The sequence below is a fragment of the Haematobia irritans genome, chromosome 1 (assembly GCF_050003625.1).
Source record: "Haematobia irritans isolate KBUSLIRL chromosome 1, ASM5000362v1, whole genome shotgun sequence".
Lineage (NCBI taxonomy): Eukaryota > Metazoa > Arthropoda > Insecta > Diptera > Muscidae > Haematobia > Haematobia irritans.
In genome coordinates, this window is record NC_134397.1 from 135,635,954 (window position 1) to 135,658,574 (window position 22,621).

The following is a 22,621-nucleotide window of genomic DNA, read 5'->3' on the forward strand; positions in this document are numbered from 1 at the left end:
CCCCTTGCCCGACATCTTGAAACTGGAAGAAAAGTTTATCTTAAAATTTTCGGGGAAGATTGAGGTTGGTCTCTAGAAAATAATCCCTTTTCTTTTTTGAGATAATTGGCCGGGTAGGGGACCTTCCCTTTGCGCGACACACAGCGGTTCCAAATCGCTTTTTTTTTGGAAATAATTCTGCAACTTTTGAACGGATAAAGATATCAACATAATTTTTTCTTTGTATGAAAGCTGGATCCCTAACGGGTCCACGGGTTGGCCTGTAGGCGTTGAAAGTTGGTCACCTCGGGGGTATGAAATTTTGTTTTAGTTGTCAACTGCGCAATTTTGAACCGATTTCGATGATTTTTTTCTTTGCTGGGTAGAACTTGTAAAGCTCTACAAAAAATTTCGCGTGTGTGTTTCGCAAACGTCAGTAACTCGGGTAAAATAATGGATTTCTGATATCTTTATCCGTTTAAAAGTTGCAGAATTATTAAAAAAGCGATAGGTAACGTTGAAGGTCCTCATTTTCCGGTGTATCTACGGGAAAGACATCTTCCCCGTGTACGAAATTTCAAAAAAAATTATTATGCTCAATATTTTAAGAATTTTTAAATATTTAGTATTTTCTCTGATTTATTTGACATAACCCTCAATAGTGTTTTTAAGGAATTGAACTAGGTGAAGACAGGGATACCTCCCCTTGACAAGGTTAGGTTAGGTTAAAGTGGCAGCCCGATTAAATTTCAGGCTCACTTAGACTATTCAGTCCATTGTGATACCACATTTAACTAAAAGTACCTATTACATATGGGCACTTCTAGTCTTAACCACTGAACCTTTTCTATTATTTACTTTTGTGGAACCAACCAGATTGCTCCAAAAACATTAACAAACTGCTTAAGTTAACGTTTTCCAGGTCAGCCAGTAATCTAAAGCTATATGCTCCTAAAATTCGCTTACGCTTTACACAAAAAGCAGGACACTCACACAAGAGGTGTTTAATTGATTCCTTTTCCTCCACGTCATGACAGCTTATACAATAGTCATTATACTTCGCACCTATAGTTTTTGCAAATTCGCCTATCAGGCAGCGACCCGTTATAGCAGATATTAGGAGTGCTATCTGACGCCTTGAGAACACTAGCATATCTAGTGTGCGGTTTAAGTTTAAATGGGGCCATATTTGCTTGGTGTCGTTACAACCCTTGCAATTTTCCCATCGAATATTGGCCATCATAACAGCCTTCTCACGCAGTAAGAGCTTGCAGGTGGCCAGAGGCATACCAACAGATTCTAGTTCCCCTGGAATATGTAAGGTATTTCCTAGCCTTGCTAACACATCTGCTTCACAGTTCCCCGGTATGTTCCTATGACCAGGCACCCATATTAGGTGAATATTGTACTGCTCAGCCACCTCGTTGAGAGATTTGCGGCAGTCTATAGCCGTTTTTGAGTTAAGGAACACAGAGTCCAAGGATTTTATTGCAGGTTGACTGTCTGAGTATATATTAATGCCAATATTTGTTGGAACATTACTTCTCAGCCAATTCACCACCTCTCTTATTGCCAATATTTCAACCTGAAAAACACTACAGTGATTGGGTAATCTTTTCGCTATTCGAATTTCCAGATCTTTAGAATATACTCCGAACCCCACTTGTCCATTCAATTTGGAGCCATCAGTATAGAAATCTATATATCTTTTATTCCCCGGGGTCTGTGTACACCACGCCTCACTTTTGCGAATTAGAGTTTCAAATTTTTTGTCGAAAAGTGGTTTTGCCAGGGTGTAATCCACTACGTTAGGCACATCTGGCATTATTTTGAGGACCGAACTATGACAGTACATTTTTTCCGACCACAGCGATAGCTCGCACAACCGCACAGCCGTTGTTGCAGCTGACTGTTTGGCCAAAATGTCTAAAGGCAATAGATGTAGCATGACATTAAGGGAGTCTGTTCCTGTATTACTAAATGCGCCTGAGATACATAAGGTCGCCATACGCTGAACTTTATCTAAACAAGTCGGTTTCTGAAGTGCCGGCCACCAGCATTATAGGTCTAACCACTGCCGTGTATAGCCAATGCACAATTTTTGGTCTTAGTCCCCACTTTTTCCCTATTGCCTTTTTGCACGAGTACAAAGCTACCGTGGCTTTTCTCGCCCTCTCTTCAATATTAAGCCTAAAATTCAGCTTCCTGTCCAAAATAACGCCCAGGTATTTTGCACACTCACCAAAGGGAATTTCAGTACCCCCTAAGGAAATGGGCCTAACCGTGGGAGTTTTGCGATCTTTGCAGTACATGACTATTTCTGTCTTTGCTGGATTTACACCAAGACCATTATCTTTCGCCCATTTCTCAGTCATCCGGAGAGCTCTCTGTATAATATCTCTGATTGTGGATGGGAATTTTCCCCTGACTGCTAGCGCCACATCATCTGCGTATGCCACCACTTTTATCCTTTCTTTTTCTAGAGAAACCAGAAGGTTGTTTATAGCAACATTCCAACAAACTGCTTAAGTTAACGTTTTCCAGGTCAGCCAGTAATCTAAAGCTATATGCTCCTAAAATTCGCTTACGCTTTACACAAAAAGCAGGACACTCACACAAGAGGTGTTTAATTGATTCCTTTTCCTCCACGTCATGACAGCTTATACAATAGTCATTATACTTCGCACCTATAGTTTTTGCAAATTCGCCTATCAGGCAGCGACCCGTTATAGCAGATATTAGGAGTGCTATCTGACGCCTTGAGAACACTAGCATATCTAGTGTGCGGTTTAAGTTTAAATGGGGCCATATTTGCTTGGTGTCGTTACAACCCTTGCAATTTTCCCATCGAATATTGGCCATCATAACAGCCTTCTCACGCAGTAAGAGCTTGCAGGTGGCCAGAGGCATACCAACAGATTCTAGTTCCCCTGGAATATGTAAGGTATTTCCTAGCCTTGCTAACACATCTGCTTCACAATTCCCCGGTATGTTCCTATGACCAGGCACCCATATTAGGTGAATATTGTACTGCTCAGCCACCTCGTTGAGAGATTTGCGGCAGTCTATAGCCGTTTTTGAGTTAAGGAACACAGAGTCCAAGGATTTTATTGCAGGTTGACTGTCTGAGTATATATTAATGCCAATATTTGTTGGAACATTACTTCTCAGCCAATTCACCACCTCTCTTATTGCCAATATTTCAACCTGAAAAACACTACAGTGATTGGGTAATCTTTTCGCTATTCGAATTTCCAGATCTTTAGAATATACTCCGAACCCCACTTGTCCATTCAATTTGGAGCCATCAGTATAGAAATCTATATATCTTTTATTCCCCGGGGTCTGTGTACACCACGCCTCACTTTTGCGAATTAGAGTTTCAAACTTTTTGTCGAAAAGTGGTTTTGCCAGGGTGTAATCCACTACGTTAGGCACATCTGGCATTATTTTGAGGACCGAACTATGACCGTACATTTTTTCCGACCACAGCGATAGCTCGCACAACCGCACAGCCGTTGTTGCAGCTGACTGTTTGGCCAAAATGTCTAAAGGCAATAGATGTAGCATGACATTAAGGGAGTCTGTTCCTGTATTACTAAATGCGCCTGAGATACATAAGGTCGCCATACGCTGAACTTTATCTAAACAAGTCGGTTTCTGAAGTGCCGGCCACCAGCATTATAGGTCTAACCACTGCCGTGTATAGCCAATGCACAATTTTTGGTCTTAGTCCCCACTTTTTCCCTATTGCCTTTTTGCACGAGTACAAAGCTACCGTGGCTTTTCTCGCCCTCTCTTCAATATTAAGCCTAAAATTCAGCTTCCTGTCCAAAATAACGCCCAGGTATTTTGCACACTCACCAAAGGGAATTTCAGTACCCCCTAAGGAAATGGGCCTAACCGTGGGAGTTTTGCGATCTTTGCAGTACATGACTATTTCTGTCTTTGCTGGATTTACACCAAGACCATTATCTTTCGCCCATTTCTCAGTCATCCGGAGAGCTCTCTGTATAATATCTCTGATTGTGGATGGGAATTTTCCCCTGACTGCTAGCGCCACATCATCTGCGTATGCCACCACTTTTATCCTTTCTTTTTCTAGAGAAACCAGAAGGTTGTTTATAGCAACATTCCAAAGAAGAAGTGATAGAACTCCTCCTTGGGGAGTGCCTCTGTTCACATACCTTTGTATGTTTGCTTGCCCTAGTGTGGCTGAAATACGTCTCTTTATTAGAAGTTCGTCTAACAGCCTAAGTATACCTGGATCAACATTCAGAGTTGTCAGTCCATTTAATATCGAGCTCGGATGGACATTATTGAACGCCCCTTCGATGTCTAGAAACGCCACGATTGTGTATTCTTTGACAGATAGTGAGCTTTCAATAAAGCTGACCAGTTCATGCAATGCGGTCTCAGTAGACCTGCCCTTCGAGTATGCATGCTGTCGTTTCGAGAGCAAACTTGAATCCACGCTAGTTCTAAGATACATGTCTATCATCCTCTCCAGGGTCTTAAGTAGGAATGAGGATAAGCTGATAGGTCGGAAATCCTTCGCACTCGAGTGAGAGGCTTTTCCTGCTTTAGGTATGAAGACGACTTTTGTTTCCCTCCACTTTTCTGGAATATATGCTAAGTTTACACATTGTTTATATATCACCGTCAACCAGGGGATAATTCTTTCAACCACTGCCTGTAACTCCGCCGGAGTAATTCCATCAGGTCCGGGGGATTTGAATGGTCCAAAGCTATTTAAAGCCCATTTTATTCTAGATTCCGACACAATTTCCTCGATAGGAAATGATCGCCGAGCCTCTGTTACACCGCCGGAACATGGTTCAACCGTCTGATTTCCAGGGAAGTGTGTGTCCAAAAGTACCTCCAACGTCTCCTCACTGGACGTTGTCCAATTTCCCTCCGATGTTTTAATAAAACCTGGAGCGGTGTTAGTGGATGCTAGTACTTTCCGTAGTCTGGAAGCCTCTGACGTATTCTCAATATTGCTACAGTAATCATCCCAAGAGTTTTGTTGAGACCTTCTCAGTTCTCGTTTATATTCTCTCAGATTCATCTTGTAAGTGTCCCAATCCTCCGGAGCTCTTGTGGACTTTGCTTTGTTAAAGAGCTTCCTGCAGGATTTCGTCATATTACTTAACTCCGTAGTCCACCATGGCGGCCGATTTTTCCCCTTGGCTTTCCTCTAGGGCAAGCAGCTTTCAGTGAAATGTTGAAGGCCTTCGTAATCCGCTCCACTGCGTGTTCGATATCTTGCACAGTGCTCATATTTGTCTCCGGCATTTCCGGTATCATCAAATTGAACGATTCCCTATACCTATTCCAATCAGCTTTCCTAACATTTGGCGGAAATATGGTCTTTGAAGTACGAACAGCCAATCTGAAACTGATGTAGCGATGATCTGAGAAGCTATGTTCCCTCAAAACTTGCCACTCAGATATCTTATCATTCAGTTCCGGAGAGGTCAACGTTACGTCCAAAACCTCTTGTCTGTTCCTGGTGACGAAGGTTGGTGCATCTATTAGCGACTCTCCCCTTGCATTAGTATCACTAGTTCCCCAAATACTATGATGTGCATTTGCATCGCATCCCATAATGAGTTTTGTCTTTGTTTTTAGTGATTCCTCAACTAAGGTCTTAACGGCACAGGGTGGCATCTCCCTATCATGTCCCATGTAGACCGAAGATACCCAATATTTGCATGTGGATATCTCTAGACTGGCTACGACAGTGTCTGCATTGCTCAATGAAGGAAGCAGAAACAAGTTTAGTTCGTTTTTAGCAATTATACATGCTCGATTTATATCGTTACCGGTATTATGCAAAAGTTTGAAACCCGGAGTGCTTAATTCACAGATCTTGTTCTTATATATGTATGGTTCTTGAATAAGAACTATATCTATGTCTCCTTTCATCAGGAGAACTTTTAAGGCAGCACAAGCGGCCTTACAATGGTGAAGATTTATCTGGAGGAACCGTAGAACCATCCAAATTTTCAACCACCGTCACATCAGCCGCTTCAATTGAGTCATCAAGGGCTTCCTCTTCACAGATCTCGGTGACTCTCGCAACAATCCGCGGTTCAGCTTTGGTGAGGCTTGAGCCTGTAGAAACTTCCCGCATATGATTTTCGCCATAGTCTGCAGGTTTTATGTCTCCTTCGGCTTCGCTAGGAGATTTTTTCACTGCTGACTCTACCGGAGGCTTGTCCGTTTCGGTATCCTTTGGCTGATCGCTTTTGTATACCTTCATATGGATATCATGAAAGCCATGACTTACGCGTCCTTGGGTCTGGGCTAGATGTGGCAGCGACTCTATGTTTAATATAAACACCGCATGTCGTCTTGGTCCATCCACCTCATCCAAACGACCAACCTTCCAATCGGCGGTTGGAAGATCTGGGTTACATTCTTTTAGTCTCTCTAGTATTGACTCAGGATCAGGAGGGTTTGCCGGTATCCATGCATGTGCTCTAGGTTTAGCCGGTATGTCTTTTTTATCGACTAACTCCAAAGCGGCTCCTTCCCAAACTTCACCAATTAGCATCAATGCAGCTTTAAAGCAATCCATAGACCTCTGGTCTGCAAAAGCTATTAACTTATATCGTCCTTGATACCATCCAGCATCTTGCTGTCGAGGACTTGGTCCGGGAAACTTTTTTCGCACCTCTGAGTAGACACCAGACATCGCGTAATCATACCATCCAATGCTCCTTTATTAATAATAGCCATCACAAGGCTGTCTTTTGCAACTGAGGCAAACGATCTTTGATCCCGTTTAGAGGATGGTAGCTCATCCGGTGATCGTTCCCTTTTTCCAGCTTCAAGAATTCCTTGAGCCCATTTTAAGGAATCGCTTTGCTTAGCCGACAACGTGCTTGGGTCGACTGATCCTAATTTCTTTAGGATAAACAAAGCATTTCTTCGTTCCTTGAATCTCTTTCGAGAGGAATTGCCTCCTTTTGATGTCGTCACCTTAGACAAGGTTCTACTTGCCAAAGTGTCACCGCCAGTCGACCCGTCTACAGGTCGACTAATTGGGCCTGACTCTTGGTCGCTGCCCAAATTTATAACTTCAGTCGTTACCCGTCCACTGGGCCCTGAAGTTAGCAACCCAGTGGATGACTTTGAATTTCGCTGCATGGTGGTTTATTATTTCCACCACACGTGAAATTCGTAATAAGTACTTATTACGATGAAATACTCCGCTATTAGAAAACACGTCCGTTCAGTTCGACGGTTGAAATGTGTCCCCTTGACACACAACGCTTGAAATTTACAGGAAATGTGGAGGATGGTCCATCTACTTGAAAACAATACAAAAATTATCACATCAGATTCTCCACGCTGCCACAACAACAGCCCAGCAAAGCGTCGCCAAAAAAGTAATGAAAATGTTCTTTTTGGATCCGGAAGTGGTGCAAAATTGACGCAGAAGCCATGAATTTAACATGGGCTTGTCATAGGACGGAAGTCTTCCATTTCAACAGCTGTTGCACTGAATTTACACCACTTCTTTAGGTGTGATCCGAATTCAATGTTTTGTATTTAAATTAAAAAATTCTGTGATTTTTTGTCAAATAAATAATTTTTATAATTTTTAATGGATTCTAACGTTTGTCGGAAACGTTTGAACTCAAATATTTTCAAAAAATCACAATTTTTTCAGATTGGATTTAGCATTTTTTTCGACAAAATTTAAATGATTTGTACCATTTTATGAATTCTTACTATGTTTTTAACCTATTTGAAACAAAAAATTAAAATTACCCATTAAAAGTACGAAAAAACCAAGTTATAAAAAATTGAATTACAAGAACTTCCTGGGGAGTTAAAATAAAGAACATCATTGGGAGTGCATCTTCCCGAAGTGCTTTTAAAGTTGTGCCTTTGGAAGAACTTCCACATTTTTTAGCTGGGAGTGTATTCAAGCTTCGCAGACAATATTTGCTATTTCAGCTTTCCCTTTTTCAGTAGTCTTTCCTGCTTTTAATAACAAATTTCTCAGAAAAGGTCTCCCGATTGCACTTGTTGTTTGATATGAGCGGATCACCATTGTAACATATAATTTTAATATTTTCTGTTTTACATACCTATTGTAATGTTAACAACAATATTTTGCCTCACACTTCAATTGGGGCAATTATTTCGCTTTCAGCTTACCTGGAAGAAGAGAGAGAAAACACTCATAAGAATACGTAATTGAATAATTAATACACAAACAAATAAAATTGAAATATTTGTATTATAACTTGATAGCGAACAATACCCCCCAGAAAGGAGTGTCTTCCCTTTTTCAGCAGACGTTTTGTTATTTTAGCAGACTTTTTTCCCACGGAAAGTATAGAAAAAATGTCACCATTTTAGTTTATCCATATTAGTTAGAATAGTTCATTAACATAGAATAAACACGCAAGGAAAGTCTACAGTCGGGCGGGACCGACTATATTGTACCCTGCACCACTTTGTAGAATCACATTTTCGATACCATATCAAATCCGTCAAATGTATAAAGGTTTTTGTTCCCCTATACATACATTTAAATTTGACTCGATTGTACAGATCGAGTTAGAAAAAAACTGTAGACTTAAATTTGAAGTCGGTTACTGCCCTGCGGTGGAGCACAATGTTAGTAAAATAATATGGGAAATATTTAAATCTGAAGCAATTTTTAGGCAACTTCGTAAAATTGTATTTATGATTTATCAGTCGATAGATACATATGTATTAGAAGTATAGGAAATTTTCATTCAGTCATTCTTACAAGTTTTCGACTTAGCAGTGGCGATTTTACAAGGAAAATGTTGGTATTTTGACCATTTTTGCCGAAATAAGAAAAACATATATATAGGAGCTATTTCTAAATCTGAAGCGATTTCAACCAAATTTGGTATGCACAGTTACAATGTTATTTCTACTCCCTGTGCATAATTTCACGTAAATCACATTACAACTTTGACCTCTGTGGCCATATGGGTGAAAATCGGTGGAAGGATATATATGGGAGCTATATATAAATCTGAACCGATTTCAACCAAATTTGGCATACATAGCTACAATATTAATCCTACTCCCTGTGCAAAATTTTAAGCACATTAGCCGGAAAACTCTGGCTTTTGGGGCCATATAAGTCTATATCGGGCGAAAGATATATATGGGAGCTATATCTAAATCTGAATCGATTTCAAACAAATTCAGCAAACTTTACGACAATGTCAATTATACTCCTTGTGCAAAATTTAAAGTTAATCAGGCTGAAATTTTGGCTTCTGGGGCCATATTAGCAGATATCGGGCGAAAGATATATTTGGGACATGTATCTAAAACTGAACCGATTTATTACAAAATCTATAGGGTTCTATTCTGACCCAAATTACATAATTGTGCCAAATTTGAAGTCTATATATACAGACAGAAAGACGGACGGACAGACGGAAATGACTAGATCGACTCAGAGGTCGACCCTGAGCAATATTGCCAAAAACACCATATATAATAGCCTGTCAAAGATTTCATGTCCTTAAAATACAAATGCAAATGTTGCTTAGTATAGAAGACGCATTTCTCTAATATAAAGATTTTTTCCTTGTCCAAAAGTCGATAAACTTTGATTTGACTTAAAAATGTGTATTATAACATGAAAGAAAACATGTTTGGGCTGAGGTCAACTTGACTTTAATAATTCAGAAAAATTCTTTAAATTTAATGAAATTGTCTTTAAAATTGTTGTCTTTTGGCATCTTGACTACAAAGCAAGAAATCGTTCAAATATAGGACATGTTTTTCAACACTTTATTTTAAAGGCGTTTTTTACTTGAAACATAGCATAATTTCTACTGGAAGTCAAGCCTGAATTTGGAAAATAAAGTTGTCATTAACTCGTTTCTAAAGGACTTTGATAGCATATGAAGAAAAAAAGGTGAAAAAACGAAAAATTAAAATTTGCTTCCTAGAAGCAAGTACGCAAAACCCAAATTAAAAAGAGAATTGTGTCTTAAAAATATCCTTACTTGTATTCTCCGCTTCTTTGGCTCGGAATCAATACCAAAATTGTTAAAGTAAAAACTAAATCTTTGGAACCGGGCGGGCTTTTTTTCAGTGCAGTGTGGTGCAGGGTATAAATAGAAAAATGTTCTTCTCCACCTGGAATTGCGTACAAACCCCTTCGAGAAATTTGTGCAAATTGCCAATAAGGGACATATAACAGGATAGGTGCCAGTGGTACAGTTTGTCGCATTTTTTATACCCTCCATCATAGGATGGGGGGTATATTAATTTTGTCATTCCGCACACATCGAAATATTGGTCTAAGACCCCATAAAGTATATATATTCTGGGTCGTGGTGAAATTCTGAGTCGATCTAAGCATGTGCGTCCGTCCGTCTGTTGAAATCACGTTAAGTTCCGAACGAAACAAGCTAACGACTTGAAACTTGGCATAAGTAGTTGTTATTGATGTAGGTCGGGTGGTATTGCAACAGGGCCATATTGGACCAATTTTACGTATAGCACCCATATAAACGGACCCCCAGATTTGGCTTGCGGAGCCTCTTAGAGAAGAAAATTTCATCCGGAAATTTGGTACGTGGTGTTAGTATATGGTATCACAATCATGCAAAAATTGGTCCATATCGATCCATAATTGTATAGAAAAAAGAAAATTAATCCGATTCGGTTGAAATTTGGTACGACGTGTAAGCATATGTTATCTAACAACCATGCAAAAATGGGTCCATAAACCGATCCCCAGATTTGAACACCGTAGCCACTTGGAAGAGCAAAACTCACCCGATTCGGTTGAAATTTGGTACGTGGTGTTGATATATGGTCTCTAACAACCATGCAAAAATTGGTCCATATCGGTCCATAATTATATATAGCCCCCATACAAACCGATCCCCTGATTTGACATCCGGATCTTCTTGGAGGAGCAAAATTCATCCGATTCGGTTGAAATTTGGTACGTGGTGTTAGTATGTGGTCTCTAACAACCATGCAAAAATTGGTCCATATCGATCCATAATTATATATAGCCCCCATATAAACGTTCCCCAGATTTGACCTTCGGATCTTCTTTGAGGAGCTAAATTCATCCGATCCGGTTGAAATTTGGAACGCGGTGTAAGTATATGGCCGCTAACAACCATGCCAAATTTGGTACATATCGGTCTATAGTTATATATATCCGATCCCCAATCATAATGCCACTCGAGCCAAAAATAATCTACCAACATTTTATTTCTATAGAAAATTTTGTCAAAATTTTATTTCTAAAAAAAATGTCAAAATTTTATTTCTATAGAAAATTTTCTCAAAATTTTATCTCTATAGAAAATTTTCTCAAAATTTTATTTCTATAGAAAATTTTCTCAAAATTTTATTTCTATAGAAAACATTGCCAAACTGAATTATATACGTATTTAACCGGCCTTTTTATACCCTCCACCATAGGATGGGGGTATATTAACTTTGTCATTCCGTTTGTAACACATCGAAATATTGCTCTAAGACCCCATAAAGTATATATATTCTGGGTCGTGGTGAAATTCTGAGTCGATCTGAGCATGTCCGTCCGTCCGTCTGTTGAAATCCCGCTAACTTCCGAACGAAACAAGCTATCGACTTGAAACTTGGCACAAGTAGTTGTTATTGATGTAGGTCAGATGGTATTGCAAATGGGCCATATCGGTCCACTTTTACGTATAGCCCCCATATAAATGGACCCCCAAATTTGGCTTGCGATTGCTCTAAAAGAAGCAAATTTCATCCGATCCGGCTGAAATTTGGTACATGGTTTAGTATATGGTTTCTAACAACCATGCAAAAATTGGTCTATATCGGTCCACTTTTACGTATAGCCCCCATATAAACGGACCCCCAAATTTGGCTTGCGATTGCTCTAAAAGAAGCAAATTTCATTCTATCAGGCTGAAATTTGGTACATGGTGTTAGTATATGGTCTCTAACAACCATGCAAAAATTGGTCCATATCGGTCCACTTTTACGTATAGCCCCCATATAAACGGACCCCCAAATTTGGGTTGCGATTGCTCTAAGAGAAGAAAATTTCATCCGATCCGGCTGAAATTTGGTACATGGTGTTAGTATATGGTCTCTAACAACCATGCAAAAATTGGTCCATATCGGTCCACTTTTACGTACAGCCTTCATATAAACGGACTCCCAAATTTGGCTTGCGATTGCTCTAAGAGAAGTAAATTTCATCCGTTCCGGCTGAAATTTAGTACATGGTGTTAGTATATAGTCTCTAATAACCATGCAAAAATTGGTCCTCATCGGTCCATAATTATATATAGCCCCCATATAAATCGATCCCCAGATTTGGCCTCCGGAACCTCTTAAAGGAGCAAAATTCATCCGATCCAGTTGAAATTTGCAACGTGGTGTTAGTATAAGGCCGCTAATAACCATGTCAAAATTGGTCCATATCGGTCTATAGTTATATGTAGCCGATCCCCAATCACACAAAAATTGGTCCATATCGGTTCATAATCATGGTTGCCACTCGAGACAAAAATATTCTACCAAAATTTTATTTATATAGAAAACATTGTCAAAATGTTATTTCTATAGAAAGTTTTGTCAAAATTTTATTTCTATAGAAAATTTTGACAAAATTTTATTTCTATAGAAAATTTTGTCAAAATTTTATTTCTATAGAAAATTTTGTCAAAATTTTATTGCTATAGAAAATTTTGTCAAAATTTTATTTCTATAGAAAATTTTGTCAAAATTTTATTTCTATAGAAAATTTTGTCAAAATTTTATTTCTATAGAAAATTTTGACAAAATTTTATTTCTATAGAAACTTTAAACTTAATTATATACGTATTTAATCGGCCTTTTTTAGTTAAACCTTCGGACAGACACATGAGTCTGGCCAGACCTTTTTCGATTCTAATTGTAATTAAAATACATTTATAATATAGCTAGTGACTTGAAACTTCTGGTACCCTCCTAAAATTTTATTACCTATCGATGTGTGAAAAAATCAGGACGGAAAATGCGACAGTAATAATGTAATAATGTCAACAAAATAGCATATTTTCCATATAAATACATTAAAATACATAATGGGTCTGGCCAGGCCCCATGTGTTACGAATGTGACTATCGAAACATGTGTATGACGGAGGGTTAATATATACCACGTATGGACTATGTGGTATATATTACGGTGTTAGGAAGATTTAAGATACCTTGCCATCGGCTTCAGTAGAAGTTTCTATGGTGGAGGGTATATAAGCTTCGGCCTGGCCGAACTTACGGCCGTTTATACTTGTTTTAGTTTAATATATACCTCGTATGGACTAACTTACAATTTAGGAAGTTAGGAAGTTTCAAGATACCTTGCAAGTGTTACCGCAACCCAAGTAATTCGATTGACAGTCTTTAGTAGAAGTTTCTACGGAATCCATGGTGGAGGGTACATGAGCTTCGGCCTGGCCGAACTTACGGCCGTATATACTTGTTATACCCACCACCATCGAAACACATCGAAATATCGATTTCCGACTATATAAAGTATATATATTCTTGATCAGGGAGAAATTCTAAGACGATATAACGATGTCCGTCTGTCCATCTGTCTGTCTGTCTGTTGTAATCACGCTACAGTCTTCAATAATGAAGCAATCGTGCTGAAATTTTGCACAAACTCGTCTTTTGTCTGCAGGCAGTTCGAAGATGGGCTATATCGGTCCAGGTTTTGATATAGTCCCCATATAAACCGACCTCCCGATTTGGGGTCTTGGGCTTATAGAAATCGTAGTTTTTATCCAATTTGCCTTAAATTTGAAGTCTACAGCTATTTTATGACCATAACGAGGTGTGCCAAAAATGGTGAGTATCGGTCCATGTTTTGGTATAGCCCCCATATAGACCGATCTCCCGATTTTACTTCTTGGGCTTATAAAAACCGCAGTTTTTATTCAATGTACCTGAAATTGGAAATCTAGAGGTATTGTAGGACCACAAATACGTGTGCCAAAAATTGTGAGTATCGGTCCATATTTTAGTATAGCCCCCATAAGAACGATCTCCCGATTTAAATCCTTGGGTTTCTAGAAACCGTAGTTTTTATCTGATTTGCCTGAAATTGTAAATATTCTGGTATTTTAGGCTCACAAAAGCGTGTATCGGATTAAGTTTTTATCGGTTCATTTGGTAATGCCTCCATATAGACCGACTTCACTTCTTGAGGGTGTAGAAGGCGCACTGATCATGAAAATTGCTTGAAACTCAATGTAAAATTTCCAGATTTTACTTCTACATATTTAAGATTTCAAATCAAGACGTTATTTTATAATTTTCTTGCACACTTACAAGAGATGTTAATGATTCCTCTATAACTCAAACAAAAATGGTTCTTATAAATCCAGAATCTGATACAGTCCTCATAGGTGAAATCTTTAAATTTATCTTCGGGAAGTGTTCTCAAGTCCTCAAGCCCTCCTGAAATTTCAAAGGAAACCCTAATATTTGGTTCATGGTGGTGGGTATTTAAGATTCGGCCCGGCCGAACTTAGTGCTGTATATACTTGTTTTTTTTTTTTTTTAATTATCCTATAATTTATTTATTTCTACATTTACTAAAATTATTTCTTTTTCTTGTAAAATTCGGATATTTAAAATTAAACAGGCTCCTCAGAGTTTGTTCCAGACTGATTCATAAGGACATATCTAAATGTGAATAAATATTTTGTTATCGTACAATGGCTCGTTGCATGGCGTCCACAAAGTGGACGAAAACAACACTACAATTTTTTTGATCACATGATCGTATTCCGGCATTTTTGAATAATTTGAAAAATAGAATAAATAGGGCTTTACTTTTTGCCATTACATATATGAACCAATATGTAGAAAGTATCTTTCCTAATTTCTACGAAATTCACATCGCTGAGAAAAATAAAAATATACATTTTTCACTGTTCTAAGTATTGTGAAAATGTTAAAAATTGGAGAATAATATTGCTAGCTAATTTCTTTCCATAATACAATTTACTTTTCTTCCGTGAACAGTTTCGTGTGATGTAAACTTATATCCTTTAACCATTATCTTTGCCGTAATTCTTCCTTTGTTCTTACACTGAAAAAAAAGCATACTCGGTTCCAAAGATTTTGTCTTTCCTTTAAAAAATTTGGTATTGATTCCGAGCCAAAGAAGCGGAGAATACAAGTAAGGATACTTTTAAGACACAATTCTCTTTTAAATTTAGGTTTTGTGTACTTGCTTCTAGGAAGCAAATTTTAATTTTTCGCTTTCTCAGCTTTTTTTCTTCATATGCTATCAAAGTCCTTCAAAAACGAGTTAACGGCAACTTTATTTTCCAAATTAGGACTCGACTTCCAGTAGAAATTATGCTATGTTTGAAGTAAAAAACTTCTTTAAAATAAAGTTTTGAAAAACATGTCCTATATTTGAACGATTTTTTGCTTTGTAGTCAAGATGCAAAAAGACAACAAATTTAAAGACAATTTCATTAAATTTAAAGAATTTTTCTGAATTATAAAAGTCAAGTTGACCTTAGCCTATAAATTTTTTCTTTCATGTTAAGATACCCATTTTTAAGTCAAATCACTTAATTATAAGGACAATACGACTTCATTGAAAAGTTTATCGACTTTTGGACAAGGAAAATAACTTTATTTTAGAGAAATGCGTCTTCTATGCTAAGCAAAATTTGTATTCGTATTTTAAAGACATGAAATCTTTGACCTCACGACAATATTTTTTTCAGTGTACCTTAACTCTTCTCTTAACAAAATATCTAAAAGCATTCGTTTTTTTTCAGGAAAACGAAATTCAAGGAAATAGCCTACCATAACTTTTCCCCATTATTCCCATTACCATACCTTCAAAAGCAAAAACAAAAATCTATACGGATTTAAAACCATTTTACCCTGAGTAGATCAACAAGTTCTTGTTCTAATTATTCTATGTCGTTTTTTCCTTTTTGAGAATAGAGATTTTCCACAAGGAGGACTAAAAACTATTACCACAATACTCAATTGCACAACATTCGCAGACATGAATCCCATCATTTGCCTGGCTTTTACTTCTCAATTGCACCCTAGGTCCGATTAAATGCTATTTAATTAATGTCTACTCTAAGTTGGCAATGTCATAACTTTTGAAATCGTTTAATCCTCCATGTCGTATACCTGTCGAAAAGCCAAACGGATAACTCTTTCACCCGGTCACAATCAAGGCGAGCGAATCCTTTGGTTGCTGGCTGTTATTTGTTATAATCGTTGTTGTCAACAACTCGTTGTTGTCTACCCACTTAACAAGTGTTTCACTATGGCTGGATGGTGTCTACAGACAGCCTGTCAGCCAGAGGCAGCCAACATAAGGCAATGTCACAACTAACCAAGCAACTAACTAACTAACCAACCAACCAACCATATGGTCTACTCATACTCTTGACATCCACCTGATTCATTTAATAATGTCACACAAAAGCCAGTAGAGTAGCTGGAGAGTACAAAAAAAATCTCTTTCACACACACTCTCATAAACATTCACCCACATTAGCTTTGATAAAGAGGTGGTACAAAGGAGTGCAGCACAGCCTAAGAAAGAATAAAAAGAACAACAACAAAACACACACACAGGAAGAGGAATATTCGTATAGATGGCAACACGACCAACCACTACTCGCAAACACACACACACTCGATCTTAATCAGATTACTTAACTTTATGCGCTTCGTGTCTCTGGATGTCGGTAAGATATTAGAAAAGAAAAAAATGTGTTTGTTTGGTTCTATGACTGTGCGAAGAGTAGTAGTATGAGATTGAATGTGTGTTGAGAGTGGGATTCGTGCGTGTGAGAGAAAATAAATTCGATTAAACTTGTGGTAGCACTATACTCCTCATTGGTGGTAGGTGTAGTAGCTACAATGAAAGCATATCCGGATAGCCTTTTTTGTAATGCAATGCAACAGCGCCAAGCGTGATGAATCGAAGGTAGCAATGGCCTTGTGTATGGAGCCTACATCCAGAGAAGGAATGGGGGATAACCTCAAACATGTTTCAAGAGTCCAATGTTACTTTACCATGACCAGTGTTGCTAGTATTGGGAATTTTCCCCAAATTGGGGATATTTTTTCGTGAATGGGGACGAACATTTTGCTTTGGGGTTTGTTGGGGATTTTCCGTAAATTTGGGGATTTTTTTCGAAATCCGTTTAGTATAATACATCATACTTACAATAATGATTTTCATGAATTTCCAGTTGCCAGTATTGGGGATTTTTCCCCAAATCGGGGATATTTTTTCGTGGATGGGGACAAAATTTTTGAGTTGGGGACTTGGGGATTTGGTGGGGAATTTCCACAAATTTGGGGATTTTTATGGGGAATTCTGGTCAGTATAACAAATCAGGTTTTAAGTTATGGTTTATATGAAATTCTTTACATCTACATGCTTAAAAAGGGGCTTAAAGAAGTACAGAGAATCTTCAAAATATGAAAAAAAATTCTAAATTCTGATTTGGAAAATATATATAAAACATATATAATAGAGTTCATATCGGGACAACAACGCCTTTTGATCGATCACCCAATTTTATTTCTTATCTATTCAGAACTAAGTTTTGATTCATAACTATACATGTTGACCCAACTCTTTTTTTTATTTCTCGGCCATTTAGAAGATGATTTGAATAAGACACAAATTCGATGATTCTTTATACCAATAATTAATTCTGATGAAGGATTGTATCAGATAATATTTTGAGCACCCGTCTCATTTTTTGGATTGTAACTCGCAAACTGGTATAACAAAAATTGCATATTTTTACACTTTTTACATTATGACGTATTTTTTACAGCAGAGTCCATTTCTTTTTTCAAAAAACTTGCAAAAAAAACTGCATTGGGGATTTTTGTGGGGAATTTTAAATTAAATTGGGGATTGTTGGGGATGAAAGCGTCTTATTTTGGAGACAAGAACACGAAAAATACTGACAAATTAAATACTATAAAAGATACAAAACGGTGCAAATGAAGCATTTGGACTAGAAACGGACACACACTCAAAAAAAAGTCAACGCTCTTTTTTCACTAAGGCCAATTTAATTTTATTTTAGTTCCGGGAACAAGTGGCCCCAAGAAATTGAGACTTTGCGTTTTATCTACATAGGAAAGGGTGTAACATATTCATATATTTCAGAACGATATCGAATCTAGCAAGACAACAGCATAGCCAAGTTGATGAATGTGATGGTGGCGTAAATATTGAGTACTTAAATTCTGAAAGCCAATTTAACGTTATTTTTGTTCATGGAATTATTACGTTTAATCTAATAATTTTTTGCGTACTTTAGTTAAATGCACTAAAAAACGAGAATTTTTTTTAAGCATAAAGATTTACTAAATAAATTCGTATATCTCACAAAATAGTTAATTATTTTCATTTTCATTTTTATTTCATTTTATTGAGTACCTAAGATTAAAATCTTATAATTAAAGTGCAGGATTGTAAATATTAAAACATCTCCGACTTATAATAAGTATATACAATAATTACATTTTAAGGATAAAAGAAAAAAATATATAAATAAATAAAATAAAAATTAATATTAATATTAAAGAAAAAGTTAAGAAAATTACTTTTAATATTCAAATCCATTGCATTCTTGATGATTGAAATTGTGAGTCAATATTATATCTACAAGAAAAAATTTAATATTAAATATTCAATTGTGAAATAAATTTTGAATACCCTTATTAAAAGATGATACGTTGCTGATGCATTGTATATCAGGTGGTAGAGTGTTCCAGAGACGTATGGTGGCAATAAAGAACTGCCATTCGGATACAACACTTGTCCTTGTAAAGAATATTATATTCCTATTCCTATCAGATCTGGTAAACCGAATTCTATCATAGAGATAGCTTGGTTTTCTAAATCAAATTATGTAAAAATACATTCGTAACATTCGAAACATGATCGGTCCTACGTAACCCATACACATAACGAACTATACTATTGAATGTCACGTTAAGTCTATTTTTGCTCACGGAGTCATAATTCGCGAAGAAGAGTTTTCGCCAGGAGAAGTCGAATATTGACTGGTGTGTAGGAATGAGTAACCCATAAAGAACGTAATTTAGCATATGTCTATCCAACGACCGTGTTTACATGACTCGACCAACTCAAAGTGCTATTGAATACCACTCCTAAATTCTTAGCACTAGTGACTACATCGATTTTCTGACCATCTATCATAAAATCAACATTCGACAAAGAGAACCTTCTATTCTTGTGTATAATCATCAAACATTTATGCCCATATTCGTAATAATTTACTGACAGTTTATCGAAGGAATTTATATGCTAATAGCATGTTTAAAGTTTACTTTTACTTTTATGAATATGGGGGTTAGACTTTAGTGGATTTAGTAGTAGACCATTGGCCCTTGCCCATCGAAACACACGATCAAGGTCGTGGTTAAGTTTCCCCAAACACTCACTAGTATCACCTACTGGACTACTTAAAAAGATTTGTATGTCATCTGCAGATGGAGGTCATTGGCGTGCATGCAAAATAATAGAGGTCCAATTTAGAGGTGTGCACGTGACACGAAAATGTTCGTGATTCGTGCGTGAGTCGTGAGTCACGCTCTTGACAACAGCGTGAGTGTGCGTGAGCGTGGGTCACGAAAATAATATCTTCATGAGTTTGCGTGAGTAACGAATTACACTCACGAAAATATTCCTGCTCACTAATATAAAACGCTTTAGAGTTAAATTCATTTACAATTACAGTGACACCTGGGATGTTAAGAGTTTAATAACACCCTCGATTTTAATAATACTCATGTCTTCAGACACTTCGGAAAGGTAAATTAATCATAAAATTATTCGTGAGTCACGATATTTTTCGTGAATCACGATATTTTTCGTGAATCACGGTATTCATCGTGAGACACGCTGTTTTCCTGCGTGAGTGTGAGTACAAATTTTCTTTTCGTGAGTGTGCGTGAGTGTGAGTCATACCAAAAAAGATCGTGCGTGACACGATGGTTCTCATCAATATTTCTCCTAATTGATTCTGAAACTTCGATCAGTGCACTCACACAACTGTGATCTCTGCGGAAACCGGACTGCGTTTTAGATAACAAGTTACAACGAAGAAGATCATATATCTGCTTATGTAAAATCTTTTCAAACACTTTGGAAACATAACATAAAATAGCAATGGGTCGTTACTCTGAATTAGATTTAGGTATCGGAATAATCTTTGCATGCTTCCATATGTTGGGATAAGTGCTGGAAGTCAGATTTGTGTTAAAAATGTAGATGAAAAGAGGTATAAGTTTAGGGAGCAGTATTCGTATAAATATGGGGTCCACCCCATCCAGGCCAATAGCATTTGACTTTTAACCATGAAAAACTCTCTATGACCTCATCTTCGGTAACGCACCGGAACTCAAAATCGTTCCATAAGTTTCCTCCTATACCATCATCCGTGTCATAGAAGGATATGTCTGTCGGAGGGGCAGGGATATTAGAAAACATCTCGTTCAAGTAATTTGGATCATCTTGATAACTGCTCGATGACCTAGACTTCCCAACACCGATATCATGTATAATCTTCCACTTGTCCCTGGAAACTACAGCAGAATTGAAACGCATAGCGTAGGTTAGGTTAGGTTAAAGTGGCAGCCCGATAAAATTCAGGCTCACTTAGACTATTCAGTCCATTGTGATACCACATTAACTAAAAGTACCTATTACATATGGGCACTTCTAGTTTTAACCGCTGAACCTTCTTGATTATTTTTCTTTGTTGAACCAACCAGATTGTTCCAAAAACAGTAGCAGACTGCTTAAGTTAACGTTTTCCAGATCCGCCAGTAATCTGAAGCTATATGCTCCTAAAAGTTGCTTGCGCTTTACACAAAATGCAGGACACTCACACAAGAGGTGTTTAATTGATTCTTTTTCCTCCGCATCATGACAGCTCATACAATAGTCATTATACTTCGCGCCAATAGTTTTTGCAAAATCGCCTATCAGGCAGCGACCCGTTATAGCAGATATCAGGAGTGATATCTGACGTCTCGAGAACATTAGCATATCTAGTGTGCGGTTTAAGTTGAAATGGGGCCATAGTTGCTTGGTGTCGTTACAACCCTTGCAATTCTCCCATCGAACATTTGCCATCATAACAGCCTTCTCACGTAGCATGAGCTTGCAGGTAGCTAGGGGCATACCAACAAATTCTAGTTCCCCTGGAATATGTAAGGTAGTCCCTAGCCTTGCCAACTCATCCGCTTCGCAGTTCCCCGGTATGTTCCTATGGCCAGGCACCCATATTAGGTGAATATTGTACTGCTCAGCCATCTCATTGAGAGATTTGCGGCAGTCGATGGCCGTTTTCGAGTTGAGGAACACGGAGTCCAAGGATTTTATTGCAGGTTGACTGTCTGAGTATATATTAATGCCCACATTTTTTGGAACATTACTTCTCAGCCAATTCGCCACCTCTCTTATTGCTATTATTTCAACCTGAAAAACACTACAGTGATTAGGTAATCTTTTCGCTATTCGAAGTTCCAGATCATTATAATATACTCCGAACCCCACTTGTCCATCCAATTTGGAGCCATCAGTGTAGAAATCTATATATTCTTTATTCCCCGGGGTCTGTGTGCACCACGCCTCACTGTTGGGGATTAGAGTCTCAAACCTCTTGTCGAAAAGTGGACTCGCCAAAGTGTAATCCACTACGTTAGGCACATCTGGCATTATTTTGAGGACAGAACTGTGACCGTAACCTTTTTCCGACCACAGCGATAGTTCGCGCAACCGCACAGCCGTTGTTGCAGCTGACTGTTTGGCCAAAATGTCTAAAGGCAATAGATGCAGCACGACATTAAGGGAATTTGTTCCTGTCTTGCTGAATGCGCCTGAAATACACAAACACGCCATACGCTGAACTTTATCTAAACAAGTCGGTTTCTGAAGTGCCGGCCACCAGACTACAACACCATATAGCATTATAGGTCTAACCACTGCCGTGTATAGCCAATGCACAATTTTTGGTTTCAGTCCCCACTTTTTTCCTATTGCCTTTTTGCACGAGTACAAAGCTACAGTTGCCTTTCTCGCCCTTTCTTCAATATTAAGCTTAAAGTTCAGCTTCCTGTCCAAAATAACGCCAAGGTATTTTGCACATTCACCAAAGGGAATTTCAATACCCCCTAAGGAAATAGGCCTAACCGTGGGAGTTTTGCGATCATTGCAGTACATGACTAATTCTGTCTTTGCAGGATTTACCCCAAGACCATTGTCTTTCGCCCATTTCTCAGTCATCCGGAGGGCCCTCTGAATAATATCTCTGATTGTGGATGGGAATTTTCCCCTGACTGCCAGAGCCACATCATCTGCGTATGCCACCACTTTTATCCTTTCTTTTTCTAGAGTAATCAGAAGGCTATTTATAGCAACATTCCAAAGAAGAGGTGATAGAACTCCTCCTTGGGGAGTGCCTCTGTTCACATACCTTTGTATGTTTGCTTGTCCTAGTGTGGCTGAAATACGTCTCTTTATTAGAAGTTCGTCTAACAGCCTAAGTATACCTGGATCA

The 22,621-nt window shown here is 37.9% G+C and overlaps 1 protein-coding gene across 2 annotated transcripts in view; it reads right to left on the minus strand.

The window, feature by feature from the left end:
• orb (polyadenylation element binding protein orb) overlaps positions 1–22,621 on the minus strand; it is a 332,586-nt gene that overhangs the window by 227,318 nt on the left and 82,647 nt on the right. Inside the window, exon 2 of one of the 2 annotated variants that reach the window (XM_075291720.1) lies at positions 8,088–8,157. The exons of the other annotated variant lie outside the window; for it this stretch is intronic. The gene's annotated coding sequence lies outside the window, so the exon portion shown is untranslated. The remainder of the gene's footprint in view (positions 1–8,087; positions 8,158–22,621) is intronic. 2 annotated transcript variants of the gene reach the window in all.